The sequence below is a fragment of the Thunnus albacares genome, chromosome 14, assembly GCF_914725855.1.
Source record: "Thunnus albacares chromosome 14, fThuAlb1.1, whole genome shotgun sequence".
NCBI lineage: Eukaryota > Metazoa > Chordata > Actinopteri > Scombriformes > Scombridae > Thunnus > Thunnus albacares.
Window position 1 is genome coordinate 25,100,615 of NC_058119.1, and position 19,067 is coordinate 25,119,681.

The 19,067-nt window shown below is 43.3% G+C and overlaps 1 protein-coding gene across 1 annotated transcript in view; it reads right to left on the reverse strand.

Moving 5' to 3' along the window:
* cdh11 (cadherin 11, type 2, OB-cadherin (osteoblast)) overlaps positions 1-18,260 on the reverse strand; it is a 93,516-nt gene extending 75,256 nt beyond the window's left edge. The window contains exon 1 of the mRNA XM_044371990.1: positions 17,733-18,260. The gene's annotated coding sequence lies outside the window, so the exon portion shown is untranslated. The remainder of the gene's footprint in view (positions 1-17,732) is intronic.
* Positions 18,261-19,067: the final 807 nt, after the last annotated feature.

Consider the following 19,067-nt stretch of genomic DNA (forward strand, 5'->3'; position numbering starts at 1 on the left):
AAAACTAGTGGGAGCACAACCAATGAATTATTCAGCACCTCCTTAAGGGTTAAAACAGGCGGAAAATATGCTTGTTAGGATCTCAAAAGAACAGACAGAATAGACATTTAAAGAGGAAAAAAAGAGACAAAATACAGAAAAGATGAGAGAGAAAGAACGCTTGTTAGAAGTTCCAGATGTATTAAAAAAGTTCCCTCTATCAATCACAATGAAGTTATTAATTATAAAACATACAGATACACATTTAAAGTTTCAAAAGGAAAGCAACAAAAAGAAAAGAAAAAAAAGGCGTCCTCAGAAAGTTAGAACAAGATGTTACTGACGAAACATGAATTATTCAGAGCCTCCTTAAGAGTGAAAACAGGCGGAAAACAGACTTGTTAGGAGTTTTTTGAAATAATTAAAAAATACTAAAGGGACAAAATACATCTCTTGGAACACAAAAAGCCTTTATTCTCAGAGGTTATGAAAAAAAAAATCGAATAATAAGAAAAAAAATGAATAATTCAAGGCCTCGTTTAGATTTAAAACATGTTTCTATATGTTTACAAAAAAGGAGAAAATATTGTTTATGAGTATTTCTATGAATATTTGAGAGTCATGATGAGTATTTACAGGTCAGAGAAGAAAATATGGTGTGTGTGTGCGTGTGCGTGTGTGTGTGTGTGTATCACCTCCAACCAGACTAAAGAAGTGACACATCTCTTCCATAACGATCAAAAATGCTCCTGATGATTACATGACTCAGTGGCCTTGGAGAGTGTAAATCTCTCCCCCAGACCTCGTCTCACCTCCCCCTCTCCTCCCTCCCCCCCTCGCTTGTCTCGGTCTCTCCCCCCCCTCCCCTTCCCTCCATCTGGCCCTCACCTCCCTCTCTTTCTGTCCTGACTCTCCATCCAACTCACCCCATCTAGCTTCACTTTTTTTGTGTGTGTGTGTGTGTGTGTGTGTGTCTCCATCCCTCTCTTCCTCAAACCTTCGATTCTCTTTCTGTAACCACCCGGGCGTATATAAGTGAGTGTGGCAGGCTTGGTTGGTGTGTCTTTGTGCATCACTGCTTTAGACTAACAAACCCCCACCCGATACCCTCTTTTCACACACACATACACACTTCACCATACAACAAATTCAAAAAGGCCGAAGAACTTTTCGAGTCATGCCAGATGTTTTCCGAGCTTCGTATTCATTCGACATCCTCTCTTCCTCGTTTTCCTTTCTTGTCCCCCTTTTCTGTCCCGTTTCCTCCCTTTTCTCGCTCATCCATCCTTTTATTCTTTTTTTGTTTCCACTTTTATAGAACCTCCTCATCTCTCAGTTTCCTTCTCCCATCCTTATGTTCATCATTACTGCTTTTAAAATGTCTCTTTTTATCTCCTTTATTTATTCCCCTTCCATTTTGTTCCATTTTTCTTCTTTTTGTATCACTTGCATCCTCCACTCTTTTCCCCTTTTATGCGTCCTCTATTCTCCCCCATCCTTCAATTCGTTTGAATATTTGCACACCATCCTCTCCTTCCTTTCCTTTCTCTTCTTTCTCCACTTCCCTCTCCCTCTTCTCCTCTTCTTTTTCCCCCCTTCCTTCCCGTCCCTTTACTGTCAATGCGGTTCTATATTGTACATTTCTACAGTCCATTCAGCTCAATCCGCTCCAAACATTTATCTAAACAGTAGCTTTTTTGCTAATGAAAGCATATTCCATCTCAATTATTTCCTAATAGTCTGGATTTTAAAGATATTCATCCTTCCTTTTCCACTTTTCTGCCTTGAATCTAATGGCGTGCTTCTTTATTAACCATCTGCATCCTTATTTCCCTCTTTTATTTTAATTTCCTCTCTTTCTTGCTTTCTCCCTCTCTCCAAAGACCCCCACATCCTCTGCCCCCCCTCCACCCCCCACCCTCCACCCTCCTCCCTCCCTCCCTGCCTGCCGATCTCCATCTGAGGCCTATTGATTCTCTACTGGGGCCTTTTTTTTTCCTGCCCCCCCCTCCACTCTCAGCTGTCAGGAGAAGATGGAATCTTCTGATGTCCCCATCCACGATAAACAAATTGTGACGCAAAACTCTTTGGGATACAGAGCACACGCTCGCAGATACGTAAAAATGCAAAACAGATGGGGGACAGAGAGAGATGATCAGGAAAGAGAGATGGAGGAGATGGAGGGAGAGACGAAGGGGGGGAATGATTTGCACACCTATTCATTTTTAACGTCTCCTGGGGTTGCGAGCGGAGGCTTTATTACAGCACGAGACTTTATTTATCTCTCTGGATCCTTTTCTTTCTCCCACATGTCTTTTTGCCTCTCATATCCTCTTTTTCTAACTGCCCTTTTTTGCATTTTCTCTTCCTGCACACATCTTTTTTGTCCGCATTTCTCTGTACTAATGTAATCCGTTTCAGTACTTAATTGCAGTGACTTTATGAGAAGCATTTAGTTTTTTACTGTGATGCATCCGTGCAATCTGTAAAAAAAAGAAACCCATCTGATTTCTGCTCACTTGTCTTCCCTTCGTTTGTCTCCATTGTCCATTTTGCATCCTCTGCCCTCTCTCCCCATCAGTTTGTCCCTCCGTCCCGCCTGCCTGCCTGCATCCGTTTTTGTCCGTCCCACCTTCTCTCCCACCCTCCCTTCCATTCTTCCAAGTATTGATCTAGCTGTCCATGATATGTCACCGTGATTGACAGCTACTAATTGGCTTAATCCCACCCCCGGGGGCATGTAGCTCTTTGGCTGATCTGGATACAGCTGTCCCATTGTCCAACAGCTGACACCATGACCCCCGGGAGCAAGTGAAGGGGAGAGATAGAAGAGATAGTGAGGTGGAGACGGGCAGATTGAATATATTTACAAGGCACGTATGGACATTTTCAGGCATTTTATATATATTTTACAACACAAACATCATCAAAGTGTCATTAGACCTTCATGCTTATGTGTGAGTGCACGATGCAGCATCAAGCACTAGGTTAAATAGTTTACCATTAACTCTGTAGCTGTGTCCCGGTGCATGACAGCCAAATAATACAGGGTGGTGAGGGTAAGAGTGCACAGAGAGGCGGATAGACGGAACTCGATGGAGAGAAGGTTTTTTGCAAAGCGGTTTGACCGACAAATCTCCGGTTCAGAGGTCAACACTCACAATAAAGGTGCATCAACAACCGTGTGTCCAGCCAAAGCGTCCTTGAGCGAGACAGCGACTCGCTCACGATGAGATACAGACTGAAGAGAGGACAGAAAGAGAGGAAAACAGAGGAAAAAAGGGGAGGGAGACAGTCGCCCTAGAGACGAAAGAAGCAGCCCTAAGCAGACTCAGATTAGCTTTGCTCTATTGAGGAGGCAAGAGCCAGAACACAAGGTCTTAGTGGATGCCACTAAGCCTTTAAAGACCACCCTTCAGCCTGGGATGTACACCGCCCCCCCCCCCCCATCCCATTTATCCAGTAACCGACACACACCGTTTACATTCACATTAGCCCAAGGAGACCTTACTGGCCTAACATTCAGACTCATAGGCAGGTCATGATCTGTTCACCTAGAAGCCATTAGCGGTTTAATAGCTTTGAAGCACTTTTTATTCATAATGATAAAGTGCAACGACGGGTTTGATTCCAAAGCAGCGCGTGCATCATCAAACATTTTACTCCTTTGTAAGGAACGGCCTCAGGATAGCTAATAACCTCATTAATGTCTGACAGCGAGTTCTTCTCTCATGTCAGCTGTTCAAGGTTGGACATCTTTACATGGAATTGAATAGAAGAAAACTAGGAAATAAAAAAAAAAAAAGGCACAAAAAAAGAAAAAATCAAAGACTTGTGTTTGGGTTGCACTATAAAACACAAAGCCAGCTTCGCAGTCTGGCCGGATTGATTTGACCTTTTGATCCTGTCACCGATAAACCAAATACAACACCTCGCAAAATAAATGCTTCAAGGGCTTCATTTCAGCGCGGTATTGATCTGCGTGTGACATTTGTACTTGCATGGTTCAAGTTGAAAATACACACACCGTTCTAAGCAAATGTCTTGACGTCCTGTGACTTAAAAAAAAGTTAACCATTCCTCTTTTTTTCAATCATTTAATAAATTATTTTGGAATCAAAACTATAAAAATGAATGAGTCATGGGACGAATCGACGTGGGCGGGGGGGGGGGGGGTTGTGCATGGAGGTAAGAAGGAGGAATTGATCAGCAATGTTGCGGACCATTACACTAACCATGCATGTGTAATGACCCTAATTACCCCTCTAAATCGTCCTCTCCCACCCCTCACCCACAAACCGCCCGACAAACACTCGAATCAGTGGAGCACCGGAGGACACAAGGGTCATTGTGCCAAAACATCCTCCCCTGCAAAACGATCCACTTCGCTCTCTCTCCCTCCCCGTTTTCTGTTTACCCCCCCCTCATCCTGCTTCGAACCAATGCACGAACGCGCTGGATACTTGATAATAACCCCCCCCCCCCCCCCCCCCCCTCCTCCTCCTCCTCCTCTTCCATCCCCACAGGGTTGTTGAGGCCAAAATCTCCTCCCTCCTTTCTCCAGGTTGACACAGAGAGCCCCTTGTTGTTCTGAGCGGCAATCACATACCTCAATAAGCTTCTTCTGTTGGTTCTCAAACTTCCCACCAGCCCCTAGATCCCCCTCACCCCCCCACCACCACCATGAAGCACGTATCTCAATGAAGCTGCAAAAAGCGGTTTCTTTCTGCCAAAGGTACCCAAAAGTGATGCGTGTTTGTCTCAGAGCAACCACCTGGAGCAGATTTTACCCTTTTATAGATTTTTTTGACGGCCAAGTATTTGATATAGGCTCAAATAACCATTTTAAAACCAGTTAGAATTCTTTGTGACAACTCGCAGTACAGACTCTGAGTACAGAGGTAAAAAAAAACTGACATTAAAACTTCAGCTTGCAGTTGAGTTAACATTTCTAAACACAAGACTCAACACCAGCAGCACCGCGCTGTCAAGTGCCCTTAAGCAAGCGCACCTGTTAGTCCCCGCTCAATGTAAGTTGCTTTGAATAAATGCATCAGATAAATACCGTATCTGAAAGATAAATAGAAAATGGAAGTCTTGCCTCTAAGTGTCGCGGCGAGATATTTTCTTTGATATATTTCTTTTCATCTTGAGAGTGAAACCTGGTGACACGCAGCTCTTATTGCTCTAAAGTGCTCTTATAGATTGGTGCATCGCCTTGTTGAATAAAATATTAGCATACGCTGTGAATAAAACATCAGGACTATTTTCTTATATAAAAAGGTCAAAACAGCTGTCTAGACGAGCAGTGATCTATTTACCCCCGTTTGTCTGCCCCCGTGCAAACACACATGACTGCTTCAACACATACACGCGACTCTATCGGTATTACAGTCGACTTTTAAGGACTTTCCACGGACTAGATCGACTTCACTAACTCCTATTCCATACTGTATCCCTCGCTTTAAGAAAACTCAGGAGAATCTCAATGAAAACCAGAACCTTGGGGGTTTTTCCAGGTCTCTTTATGCTTGTGGAGACATCTGCTTCTCATAAAGATAAGAGCACAAGGCAAGGTACATGCTTAAACTTCCACACACACACACGCACACACAGAAAGCCCAGAGTGACCTTCCATATCTCACCTTTAGGTGACACAGACACATGCAGACAGACTGCCTGAAACCACTTTTATTTGTTGTTCTGGGGACGCTCATCATGCTCAGGTGCACACACACACACATACACAGACTATACACGCTGACCTTGCTTGCTCAGCTTTAGCACTAGTGTGTGAAAACACCCACACGCATAGACACACTGGAGTGACACCACACACACACACACACACACACACACACAGAGATACACGCACACTGTGACCTTGTTTGTTCAATCTTGCCACTAGAATATGAACAATGTTGATGACACTTGCTTTCATAACATCACAATAAAAATAAACACGGCTGTGACAAATTTGGTGTCACTCCACATAAACACTGAAAACACATACAATGTATGAAAATGGCTCAAAGCAACTGCTACTCTTTCAAAATAACTCCAACTGGATTATCTGTATATGTTTCAAAAGACAACCACTGTTCTTCAAAGTACATTCAAATGCATCCATATCTAATGCTAAGCACTATAAAACTGGTATGTCTTTGTTAATATTGATCAAAAATGACAAAAACAGTAACATGACAATTAAGTTCACCTTCATTTAGTTAAATGCAAATCAATTAGATGTTTTACTTGCATCTAAGATGGCATCAGGGTTGTCAAAGCATCTGCACGAGTGTGCATTTATGATCACGTGAAATGCTCTTTCCCAGAGCGACATATTCATCTATGACCCCATTTACACCTGGTATGAACATGTGATCTCTATCTGTCTACATTATCTAGATAATGACATCCAGTCCATGGGTCACTGCATTTAGACCTGGTATTAAAATGCATAAATGGTGGACTTGTCAACAAACATGACAGACTTCTAGCTGTTGCTGCTGCTACTTGTAGCTTTTTGCATGGCTTGTTTTAGCTAGCAGGAAGAGGCGGACTTCAACTTATTTTTCTTATGAATGTGGTGACGCTGTACAGATTGCATGTACAACTGGCTGAGATCCAATCACAATGCCAACCTGACCACCTCAGTATGTGGTCTGGCCGATCCGATCGCATTCCGAGTGTATTCACATGCATCCAGATACAGTCTGCATTTAAATTCCAGGTGTAAATGAAGTATTAATTGAAATCTAGTCAAAGTGAGTGAACCGACTTAACATTTATCCCTATATTCATCCTGGTTTAAAGGGCAGAATCATCTGTGTTTGTTAAATCCTCACTGTTGAATATTAGGTGTTAATCATAGTTCACACATGGATTATTGGCAGTGTGATAAACCTGTATCGTCTGAGCAGCAGAGGATCCATCAGTATCAGTCCTCTTCCCTCTATATAGATAGGGTCTTATATGGCGAAATAACAATTAGCGGGTCCTGAAGGAGGCTATATCTGTCGTTCACTGCTTCTCCTTTCACTGAAAAGGTCAGTGCAGTCACAGCCGCAAACGAAACCTAAAGAGACAGTGGGAGAGCGAGATAAAGACAGAGAGAGAGAGAGAGAGAGAGAAACTGAGATGCGAAGGAGAGACACGGATGAAAAATAGAGAAAGAGAAGAGAGAAACAAGCGGATTTATGGACAAAAACTGAGAGGGAAGAGGTTGCTTTATATAAGCGCCGCTCTATAAGTCTGAGTCATGGTTAGGGATTAAGGCATAGAGCGGGCAAAGAAATATACTGGAGTCAAGCCGTTCACTTGGAAAAAAGTGAAATTAATACTGTCCAAGGAAGAAGCAGCAGTCATATTCAATCATATTACACCATTAAAAGTATCACGGTCAATGAAGCATGGATAGAGAGGGGGGGAAAGGGAGGATGAGTGAAAGCATGAGAAAGTGGACTGGAAAAAGAGTCAGAGGGATAGAAAAAGGAGGATGGATGTAAAAAAAAAAATAAAGGGAGTGTGGGAGCTAGAAACAAAATAAACACATTCACACAGAGAAACAAACAGAAAGAGACAGAGAGAGGTAAAATAGAGCGAGGTTATTATGGTAAAGAGGTCAAGCCTGCCGTAATGCTCTGTCTCGTAGAAAAGAAAACAGGCTTTACGTGTGTGTCAGAGTGTGTGTGTGTGTGTGTGTGTGTGTGTGTGTGTGTGTGTGTGTCCGTCTTATCTGCCTCTCTGTGTCTGTGCATGTGAGTGAGCCATCATCTGCCACCGCACTACACACATCACATCAGAGCCCCGTAACATGCGCGCCGTTATTTGTGTGTGTTTTTTCGTCTCAGACTAAGACGGTGGTTATGTAATCTAAAGGTTTATTCTGAGCGTGTGAAGGTACGCGGAAGACGGAAACAGTGTTATCTTTCAGAGCACACCTTTATGTCTGCAGAGCTGTATCAATAAGGACCTTGTTCGCACAGGAAGTTCAGGGTTTTTTTGAGCAAGCGGCTCATTAGTAAACTTATTTACTAGAGACGCCAACAAGGCCTGAGGTTTGGTTTGAACATTTGTAAGGACATTTTTTTGTCAGATGATCGATATGCACTTTCTTGTGTGTGTGTGTGTGTGTGCACTTGTTTTCACATGTACACACACACACACACAGAGCTTGATTCTGCTTAATGCTGCTTTGTGCTGCAATGTGTGTTTGGTTATATAACTTCCCCAAAACAGGACTTGTATCACAGTATGTGGATTTTTTTTTATGTAATATGTTTTGTTTTGTTAAATCTGAGAGTTAAATGACATTCTGTAGCTTTTGGTTACACAATTCAAGAGTTTCCTGAAGCTAATCAAATAATGCATTCATGACGGCGATTGCCAAACAACCTATATTTACATATTACATCATGTTTTCCACTTCATTCACTTTATTTTGTCATGAACCCGTGAACATACAGGCAGATGTTTCACTATCAGAGCTCACCTGGGAGCCTGCAGATCATCTCTGTGTGTTTGTGCTGGTCAGGCTGCGGCTGCTACCACGATCCTCCTGATAAAATGAAAGTAAAACCAGCTGTTGACCCGATATTGCTTGATTATTGGGATTATTTTCAAACTGTGATGTTTGAAACATTTAAAAATAAATAACTGCTTCAAATGTGGAGCCGTTCATTCATCCAACATACGCTACTTCCATGGCTGCGGGTAGCCGACTACCGCAATCTGATGGTTCACTGATCATCAAGTGAGGTATCTCCCATATCTTGTTCTCTCACTCCTTATTATAATAGGCCACATTTTATAGGAATCACACAAACCTGGCAGCTCTGCATAGACCTTAGACTACTGGTATAATATAAAGAATTAAAGTTAAAATGACTTGAGATTGTTAAAAATACTGGTTCACCAGCACTCAGACACTTGTGATAGCTAGCTAGCTAGCCAGACAGATAGATAGATAGATAGACATGAGTACACTGATCAACACTCTCTTTAATATATCAGTCATAGTCTGGTTTATTTTTGGTTCTTTTTCAGGGGAGTAAATGTTTTCTGTTTGTCTACAGCACAGTGGGGATGAATACAGAGGAGAGGGAGAAAGGACATACTGAAGAGGACAGGAGAAGAAGAAAAAGGGAGAACAGAGGCGAGATAAGAGGACAGGATAAGGGGATAGGAAAGAAAAAAAACATGAGAGAGGAGAGGAGAGGAGAGGAGGAAGGAAAGAAGGAAGGAGAGGAACAGAGAGGACGAGACAGGAGAGGATGAGAAATACTAGATAAGTCCCAGCGTGATCAAAGCATTACTTTGACATCAAGAGCGGGCCTCGCCAGCACGCTGACTGGTTAATGCTAGAAACACACATACGCACGTCGAGACATTAGAATACGTGTGTGTACGGAGCCTCTTCTCATATGTATCCAAGTGATACTGATATACACAGTGAGCCAGACTGCTTTTCATGAGACTATAAACATTTTTAACCCCTTACGTTTTTGGATCTGATTGTCTCGTAGCTGTCTAGACACAGACAGGATTCTGATTGTCTTTGTTTATTTGTTCTAAACAAAGGTAAATAGGGGGTAAAAAAAAATCCAATTACCTGACACCCACGTCTACCGCGCCACAATGCGAGCGAAAGAATGAGCTTCTACTTCTCACAGTTAGGCTGTCATAACCGGCTCCATGCTCCAGCAGACGGCACAAAGAACAATCCTCTTGCTTGAAAAATCGGTTGCCATGACTCTTTTTTTTGTGTGTGTGTGTGTGACATTTCTCAAAATAATTCAACCTTCGTGATTTTACTGGTAAATCAGTTCAAACTTTACAGCCGTAACCTTTCCGTCTCCACGGAACGCGCCGCGGAAAACACCGAAGGCCACAAAACAGGAACTCAGGAGCAGGAAAACACTGAAGGCCACAAAGCAGGAATTCAGAAACACATATTAGAGAATACTTCTCCCATGATTCTCTAATATGGTAAGAAAAAAACGTTAAACATGCAGATTAGGCCACTTATTTCCAAAGAGAAAGTTTATACAAATAGGTGTGCGAGCCCCTCCTCTCACCGTGACATCGGATACCACGCATCATAACAATCTGTCAGACGTTCTTCCCTCAAGCTACGTGTTCCGAGACGTTCATTATGCAGCTGTTTCTGTCCCCTGTGCACTATGTCGTCTAATGTGATTTCTCACTTTCTTGTTAGTGTAAACTGTGGCAAAACAAAGGGACGTATGACAGATGTTCTCGGCCCAGACGGAGGTCACAGTTACACGGTTGTTCAGACCGGGGAGCCACCGGGACGCGACTTTTTTAGTTAAACTATCTATCAGTCTGTTTATCTGCATGTCTCTTCATCCACCTCGACAACGCGGAGTCCTCTATCTAACCCTGCTCGTAATCAGATAAGCTCTATGCAGCATTTGCTGTTTTGGCTGACCACTGAGGTTGTGTGCGTGTGTTTTCGGTTTTATGACTGCTAAATACATTCTGTTTGCATGCGATATGCTCCTATTTGGAAGCGATGTGTCATCTTCTAACATGACGTAGCAAAACACACACACACAGTATGCATGCATGTGTTATAAACAAACAGAAACACACACACATGCACACACGCACTGTACCTCGAGGCCATAGCCGTCTGTCCACAGTTCACCTTTACAAATGTGTTCCATCAGCAAAATTAACTTGATACAATTAACATAACCATGTTAATTATGCTAATCAACAACACACTTCCTACAAATACACACTCAAACCTGTTTCTGTGTGTGTGTGTGTGTGTGTGTGTGTGTGTGATTCACTCCCTGGCAGTCTTACTAGAGAGGAATGAAGACAGAAGGATGAAGGTGTCAGAGAGAGAAGAAGACAAACAGATGGATGAGATGAGATGACTGATAGAAAATAAATCCAAAAGTTTGATAATCGGTTAATTGTTTTTAACTTTAGAACCGCGACAATGGGGGAAGAGGATGATGGGAGGAAGACAGTAGAAAGAGAGAGACAGTGAGTGAGGTGAGACAGCTATGAATGACCGCTTCACTGCTGGCTCCAAAGAGAAAATGAACACACACACACACACACACACACACACATACACTGTTAATTATTATCCAGAATAATGAGAAGCAAACGACTCATTAAATCTCTCCTTGACCTGCACACAGCAACTAGCCTCTCTTCCTTCCTTCCTTCCTTTCTCTATCTTTCTTTCTTTCTTTCTCACTGACTCTACTGTACCTGTCAAACCAGAAGCCTTTTCAGCTGTGAATTATTAATCGGCATTAAAGCAAACCCCTAAAAATGATCACTGACCCCAGTCTGGAGCATTTTTTTGTACCAAACCGGTGGCAGAACGTAAAGAAACGCTCCTGAAATTCATACGTGAGATGAACTTTGCTCTTGACCTTCATCCTGTATCCCCTCTCTCTCTCTTTCCCCTGCACTGTTTCTCAGTGTCTCTCCCTGCTGAATACTGTCTGCTAAAGTAGAAATGCAGTTTAAAAAAAAAAAAAAAAAAGAAAACAACCTTGCTTTCCCTCCTCTCATGTGACCACTGCCATGAGACCACAAACCACCTGACTGCACCTAACGACTGTCACAGAAAACAAATTACGCTGGATTACACAGATACGCTCTCTCTCACACACACACACACATATAAAATACCATACATACACTTAGCATATACACACACACACACACACACACACAAAAACACAAGGTGCTCTGATCAATATCGCTCTCTATCCGGAGCAATCGATTCTCATTTTAATCTGATCGATATCCCTACCAACACTGTATTCCGATCATCAATAGCGAAATCGATGAAATTGCTCATTAATCCCGAATTAACATTGATCCGAGATGCACCGTTATCGCAGTTACACCACAGTCTCATCATCTGGCCGTAAATCTACACAGGCTGATCTACACGGTCTCTGCACTCCGGCGTCGGGGAGAAAAGGTCAAACTAACCGAAGAGCAATATTTAACTACTCCTGCAGAACAACTGACGAAGCTCTAAAATTAAGAATTCAACGTTTTTGGCTGTCGAGTCTTGCATTAGAGAGGCGATAAAAAAGCAAATCAGACTTAAAAGTCGACATTTAATTGATGCCGGAGCATCTTTGGTGCTGCCACATGTTTTTTTTTGGTATAATTGCCTCTAAGTGGCGTCCTTGTTTGTTTTCTGGTTTTATTTGAGGCGCTGCTCTTCCTCGTCTCCAAGTCCTCGTGTGCATCCATCCAGCTTACGCTTGCGCTACTTAAATGACTTCAATGTGACTTTCCTCAACTAAATAATGAGAGCATGGGACATGTTCATGAATCACGCTGCTACTGGTTGCCCAAAAATGAAAAGTGTTTTCCAGTTTACTGACTTTAATTCATTCGTTTTCTTTGTTCTTCTTTTCAGGGTTACATCCAATACATGAGGCTGAAAACACCCTCAAAAGTTAACACATGCTTAAGATATAGTGACTTAACATGTTGGTCTGGCGCAAACTTTGGATATAAAAGACAGTTTTAGATAAATAATGACAATGATTGACTGAATACATGCATCCATTAAATTTGTGCTGAACTTCTGTATTATAATTTCCATGTCAGTGGTATGTAGAACTCCGGAGGACTAAGTGAAACCACATGAGCACAAGAGTGAGTAAAAGTAACCAAACCCGGGACATAATACTGAGAGGAAACTGTGTCGACAACACTGAACCACCTGTGCTGTCTCCCACTCCTCCTCACGTTCACCGATACCCAGGAAATCACCCCCCCACCCCCCCCCCCACCCCCCTCACCCCCACCCACTTCTTCACCCCTCATTAAAAGCAGACAAATCAGCCACTGTCCTTTTTTTCCCCCCCCTCTAGAGGGCAAGTAAAGGGATTAGAGGTCAAAAACACTAATTACAGACACCGTCATTTAATCTGGTTGAGGTCATGAGATTAGAGTTATAATCCCATCGTGCTGCCGCAGAAAATTATAAATCGATGTAACGTCTACCTGCAGCTTCCCCTTTATGTTGTCATGAATAGACGGGGAGAGGAGGATGTGAAAAACAAACATTGAAAGAAAAATATAGAGAATGGAAGAAGGTGAGACAGATTTTTTTTTTTTTTTTTTTTAAAAGTTGCACGTGAGAGAGAGAAGTGAGGCAGTTAAACTAGTACTGACTGTGCTTTCTATCGGTACCAGTGAACCCAGGGACTGGAGGGAAGCAAAACAAAACAGTGCAGAGGCAAAATGGAGAAACCGACTCAGTCCTCCCTTGACGCCCTCCCCTCCTTCACTGCTGTTCCCCCCACTCTCTCTCTCTCTCTTGCTTTTCTCTCTCTCTCTCTCTCTCTCTCTCTCCAGGAGGTAATGTGAATCTGAAGGTAACAGAAGCTAGTCACGGTGGACATGCTTATCCAGACAGACTAGACTCGTGTGTCTGTGTGTGTGTGTGTGTGTGTGTGTGTGTGTGTGTGTGTGGGTGTGTGTGTTCGAGGCGTGCGAAGATTGAATCCTGCATCCCTGGGGAGCCTAACTACCTCTCCATCTCTCTGACTGGCCCTCTGAAAGAGAGGGAGGTAGGGAGAAAGAGAGAGGGAGAGAGGGAGAAGGAAAAACAAAAAAGAGACTGGGGAAAGAATTAGAAAGAGCAGAGCAGAGCAGTCGCTGCCGCAGCAAAGCCCAACAGCTCCCTCTGTCGTCACGCCGAGAAGATCTAGTACTCCTCTCATTCATCCCCTCCTCTCTTCTTCTTTTTTTTTTTGAATTTTTGTCTCTTCATCTACAACGTGTCGCTCGGTTTCTCTCTCTTTCCAATCTCCCCTTTTTCCCCCCCTCTTATCCACATTTTCAAAGAAACTAGTTTACAATGCCGTGACTTATGAGAATGAGCAGCTGGTGCCTAATTAAATATAAATATAACGATTACAGTGTAATAAATTAATCCCTCTATCTCTCTCTGCTTCCCCGGTGAGCTACGTCAGCAGTGTTTGCAGTCGGTTGCCTTTAAACTCATTCCAGGAAGCGAGGTTTGTTTTGTTTTGTTTCTTTTTTCTTTTCTTTCGTCAAAATCCAATCCTGCACAAGGATGTTAAGAAATCAAAACAAGTTTGGTCATCGAATCTTTCAAAAGTGGCTCAATGGCAGTCAAAGTCAGACTCATTTGAAAGTCAGAAAGCTTCACCTGCGTGCGGTGTTTGTTTTGTCTGCTTCAATCAATGTAATGAACATTAAGATTTTCAAATGATTGTGTTCCATTACTAAAAGATGAGAAAGAGGACAAGAGATGTGGATTTAATCCGTAAAATCAATATGGGATAGCAGCTGGATCCAGACTCTTTTATTAACAGATCAGGTGACTCTGTGATATTGTGCGCTTATTATATACTCATAAGAAAGTCCCCACATACACATCTCGTAACGTGTAACCTTAGTTGTGTCTTTTTCAAACTGCTGAAGGACACAGATGTCTTTCTGCTGGCTGCTCATACGTGCATGTTCACACGTTTTAATTATATCTTCACAAACTATAAGGAACACAATATATATATTCCTACTGCCAGATCCCAGAACCGCTTCATCCCACAAATCCGACGACATTTCTGTGTCAGTTTCTGTGCGATTTCTTGGCTGAACATCAGTGAAAAATCTGATACCTCAACCCACCCCGCTTTCATCTGTCATCCAAGCCAGGTTTCTCTATACCGCTCCCCCCCTTAAATAGCACAGAGATGTACTGGTACAAGGGGGGAGGCTGTGTGTCTGTCCTGCTTTTATATATAAGTATACAATCACTTTCCCAGACAAACCTGCACTTTTGTGAGAACTGAAATAAAAAAAAGGGGGGGGGGTTAGCTATGTTCGTTCTTGACATAGCTAAGTGAAGACAGGCAGGTTTCTGGCTGCGGGTCTCGTTTCAGCGTCAGACAGCGGTGGCTCTCATAAAAGCGTGAGAAGAAATACACTCCTGATAGAAGTCATGCTGCCCTCCTCTCCTCCTCCCCCGCCTCCTCCTCATATCCTGATAGGAGTCATGCTCTTTTCTTCTCAGCTCTTCTCCTCCGTCCCCCCCCCCCCCCCCCCCCCCCCCCCCCCCGTCCTGCTGTTTCTCCTCTCTTCACCTCGTCTCCACTGCGGACTCCGTTCTCTCTCTCTCTCTCTCTCTCTCTCCCCCCTTATTTTGTCTTCTGCTCCTCTCCTTAAAATGAATTTCTACGTGACTGAAGTACTGAATCTATAGAGTATTAATTAGCTCACATCCACAAGCAACAAATCGGGTGATACTTTGGCAACATTTACATTTTATTTCTGTGGAGTCACAGTGAGGAGGCTCTGATGTAAAGCCCTGTCATAAAGTAAACACAAGAAGCAGCAAAAAAAAAAAAAAAAAAGGGGTCATAATGACGTGTCTTTTAAGTGGCTACTGAACCACAATGTAAACTCTCAGAACCAAAGAGGGAAAAAGGGGAATTCTGCTTTTGTTCTCTGTGATGTCGACCAGTCTGGAGGCTAATTAGCAAAATTCAGGGGGCGAAAAATAAACAGTGAAGTGCTGTCTGAAGAGTAACCACATTACAAGGAAATGTGTAGGAAAACTACAACATCACTGCTGCAACACTTGAAACTAGAGGAGAGTCAAACAAGCTTTTAGCCTGTGAGAATGTAACACATGAAAGTTACAAACCCTTTATTTTATATTTAACAAACTGGGGCTAAATGCATCTGTCTCTCCAATGTTGGCTGCAGACTTTGTCTAAAAGGCCTCTGCAAGAAAACAGCACCGCAAAAACCAGCCAAGCCTGCCTGTCGAATAAAATACAACAACAGCAAATTATTTGGTCAATGGCTCCCACAAGACTGAAGAGTACAGAGGGAGTCCGGGAGAGCTGGGCGAGGAGAGATGAAGAGACCAAGGGAGGAGGAGGAGGAGAAGAAGAAGAGGAGAGTGGGGAAGATGAAATTCAAAAGAAGGAGAGAGAGAGAGGGGAGACATTTCATAGCGCAACAGTGTGGAAGACACAAGGAAAGGGGAGGTGGAGAGCGAGAGTGAGAGAGATTATTGCCTGCTTGAGAGCAGCAATCTTGAGCTGTACCATGAATACCAAAGACTGTACAGCCCTACAGTCAACGCAGCCCCTCCTCCTCCTCCCCCCTCCATGAAAACGCAGCAGAATTGCAGCTGCCCAAATTATACACCAATATCTCACTTACTCTCCCGTTGAAAACGACTCAGCAGCAGCAGCAGCAGCAGCAGCTCAGTACTCCATCCATAATTATTCATAATCAGACCAGCACAGAGACTCAGCCAGCAAGGACACGTCTTCAGTAGATTTCAGATGTCTGTTTCAACAATTAAAAAAAAAAAAAAAAAAAAAAAGATCTGATGTGGCCCTGCAGGGACTATAAGCCAAACGCACGGACCTAAGTGAGTGCGGAATGAGTCTGAATGAGCCTACAGGCAAGTGATCTGTATGCAATTTTTATGCAGTTTCACTGGCGCTGGCGCACACGGCGAGAGCAAGGACGCAGATCCAAGTTGAAGTATTCAAATGGATTGCATACTAAACCATATGGAGTCTTCAGGGATTCACACTTCAAGATATAATTGATTAATTCATTAAATTAATTTCACAGAGCGATAATGAACCCCGCAAAGAGCGGTATTAAGTGGGAAGACGAGACAGAAAGCAAGGAAAAGAGAGGATGTGGTTGGTAATTTCAACTGTAAAACACATTATATTTATTTAACGGGAGATTGGAAGTGGAGGAAAAACGCTCTCTTGGGAAAAAAAGGCCTGTATTGTGCCAAATAAATACAAGTACAGCGCTCACTTCCAAAACTAAAGACTGTCTGTCTCTTAAATATTGTAGTGATAGATAATACTTTCCTTTAGTGAATGCTGTGATTTGACCATGAAACAAACACACACACACACACACATCTATTCTGATGGCGATCCAAAGAAAAGTTGTGCGTCGCAGCTTCAAGGAGCCGCCGGGCGGCACAGAAAGCGAGAAGGAGCCTACATCCAGATTATCCCCCTATTCGTAGCCAGACACACACATGCACGCGCGCACACACACACATACACACGCACGCGGGCGCAGTCGGACTCAGACGCGCACGCACACACACCAAACGAGCGCAGACACACACCGATACACACACACTGCGCTGGAAACGTACAAAAAAATACAGGATGTGTTATGTGAAAACCGCACAAATCCAACCGTCATCCAGTGGTCCTGAAGACTGAAGAAAGTCTGCTCTGTTCCAGCCACCAGCACAACAAACACACACACAAGTCTTCATATTTTGTTACCATCGCTAATGCGCAAAAGCTCCGTGGGCTTTTCCTCGCGTTTTCCTTATTTGCTCAAACACTACGACATCCTCCCAGAGTGACATTTTAATATATATATATATATATATATATATATATATATACGTATATGCAGTGTTTGTGTGACAACCAAATGTCTGGATTGATCCAGAGGCGAACCAGAATCTCCCCAGCATCCCGGGAACCGAAACATTTCACTTCATTCTCTCTCGCTGGTTTTACGCTCAGAAAAGCAGGCACAGACAGAGACGCGCGGACAGCGAAGAGAGATAGAGAGAGAGAGAGAGAGAGAGAGAGAGAGAGAGAAACAGTCTGAGGGTGAAAAGAGATGAATGGGACTGTGTTGAGATAACAACGGCAGAATCCCAGTCCTTTAACTCAAGCGGTCCTTACCTTGGAAGTGGGGGACTCCGTGCGCAGCCCGTCTCTCCAAAGAAATTTCCCCAATACATACAAGCCAGTAGACAACCGTCACTTCTCTCAAGTAGTGTCGCTTCTTTAATCAGATGTCCAACACATCCACTGATTGAAACCCCAGTTTTTCGCTGTTTGAGTGCGCGTGCAGAGTAGATGGGGTACAAAAAAAAAAGGAAAGCAGAGCCAAGACCCTTCCCCTAGAAACCCAAAATGTTCTTTCTCCAAAAAAAAAAAAAAAAAAAAAAATGAAACGAAGATGAATAGAAAGAGAAGGGTAAAAATGATAAGAACAGTTTCTTTATAAGGTTCCGAGATTAAAGTGATGAAGAGGAGTGGTGGTGGTGGTGGTGGTGGTGGTGAGGAGGAAGTGGTGGGTGTCGGGAGACAAAAAGAGAGAAATCACCGTGGCATCCCTCCCTCCTCCAGGTATCAAATCCGGTACCGTCAGCGCCGTTTATCCGTCCTCCCTCCAAGAGCCTCGGGAGCGGTGTGAGGGAGACTGAACGGGCGCACAGCAGCAGCAGCAGCCAGGAGAGAGAGAGAGAGAGAGAGAGAGAGAGAGAGAGAGAGAGAGAGAGAGAGAGAGAGAGAGAGAGAGAGAGATGTCGCTACCGATGGAGGGCGTTGGAAACTAGAGTAACCTTCTCTCTCCTCTCACTTCCTATTCTCTCTTTATACCCGCACTTTCTATTATGATCTTATAACATATTCGTTATCAGGATACTAGTCAAGACTCCTGTCATGGCAACACAGCACACAAATAAAATCACCAAGTCAAATAAGATGACGAAACACCAACTTTTCACTTCCCCGTGAGAGATTATTATAGGCTACTTAGGTAAAATAGGGAAAATACATCTATTTCATTTCTGTGCATGTGTTCATAAGAAATCACTTGTTCTGGGGAAGATGACTGGAGTGTTGAGGTCACATCACTTCCTCTTTTACTGTGTCACTCTGCACCCGTTCAGAGCAGGAACCAGACTGAGCGGCTGCAGCAGAAGAAGCTCTGCAGGAGGGGAGACTGAATGCAACAGTTGCTCTTCTCTCATTGGCTGAAAGCAACGACCAACCGGCTGCCGGAGCAGATTTAGAATCTCACCGGCAGCCAATGAGAGGAGAGAAAGTGCAATGCGGGGGGAGGGGCGGTTTTTGGAAGACCCTTTTTAAAGAGAGGCGATTGGCTGAATCAATGTCCCGTTTAAAATATCTCCGAGCCAATGAAAATAAAGATTTGGAAAAAAAACAAACAAACTCATCATCAGTTCAGTCAGGTGAGGCAGCTGGTTTATGACTCTCTCCATTTATGTC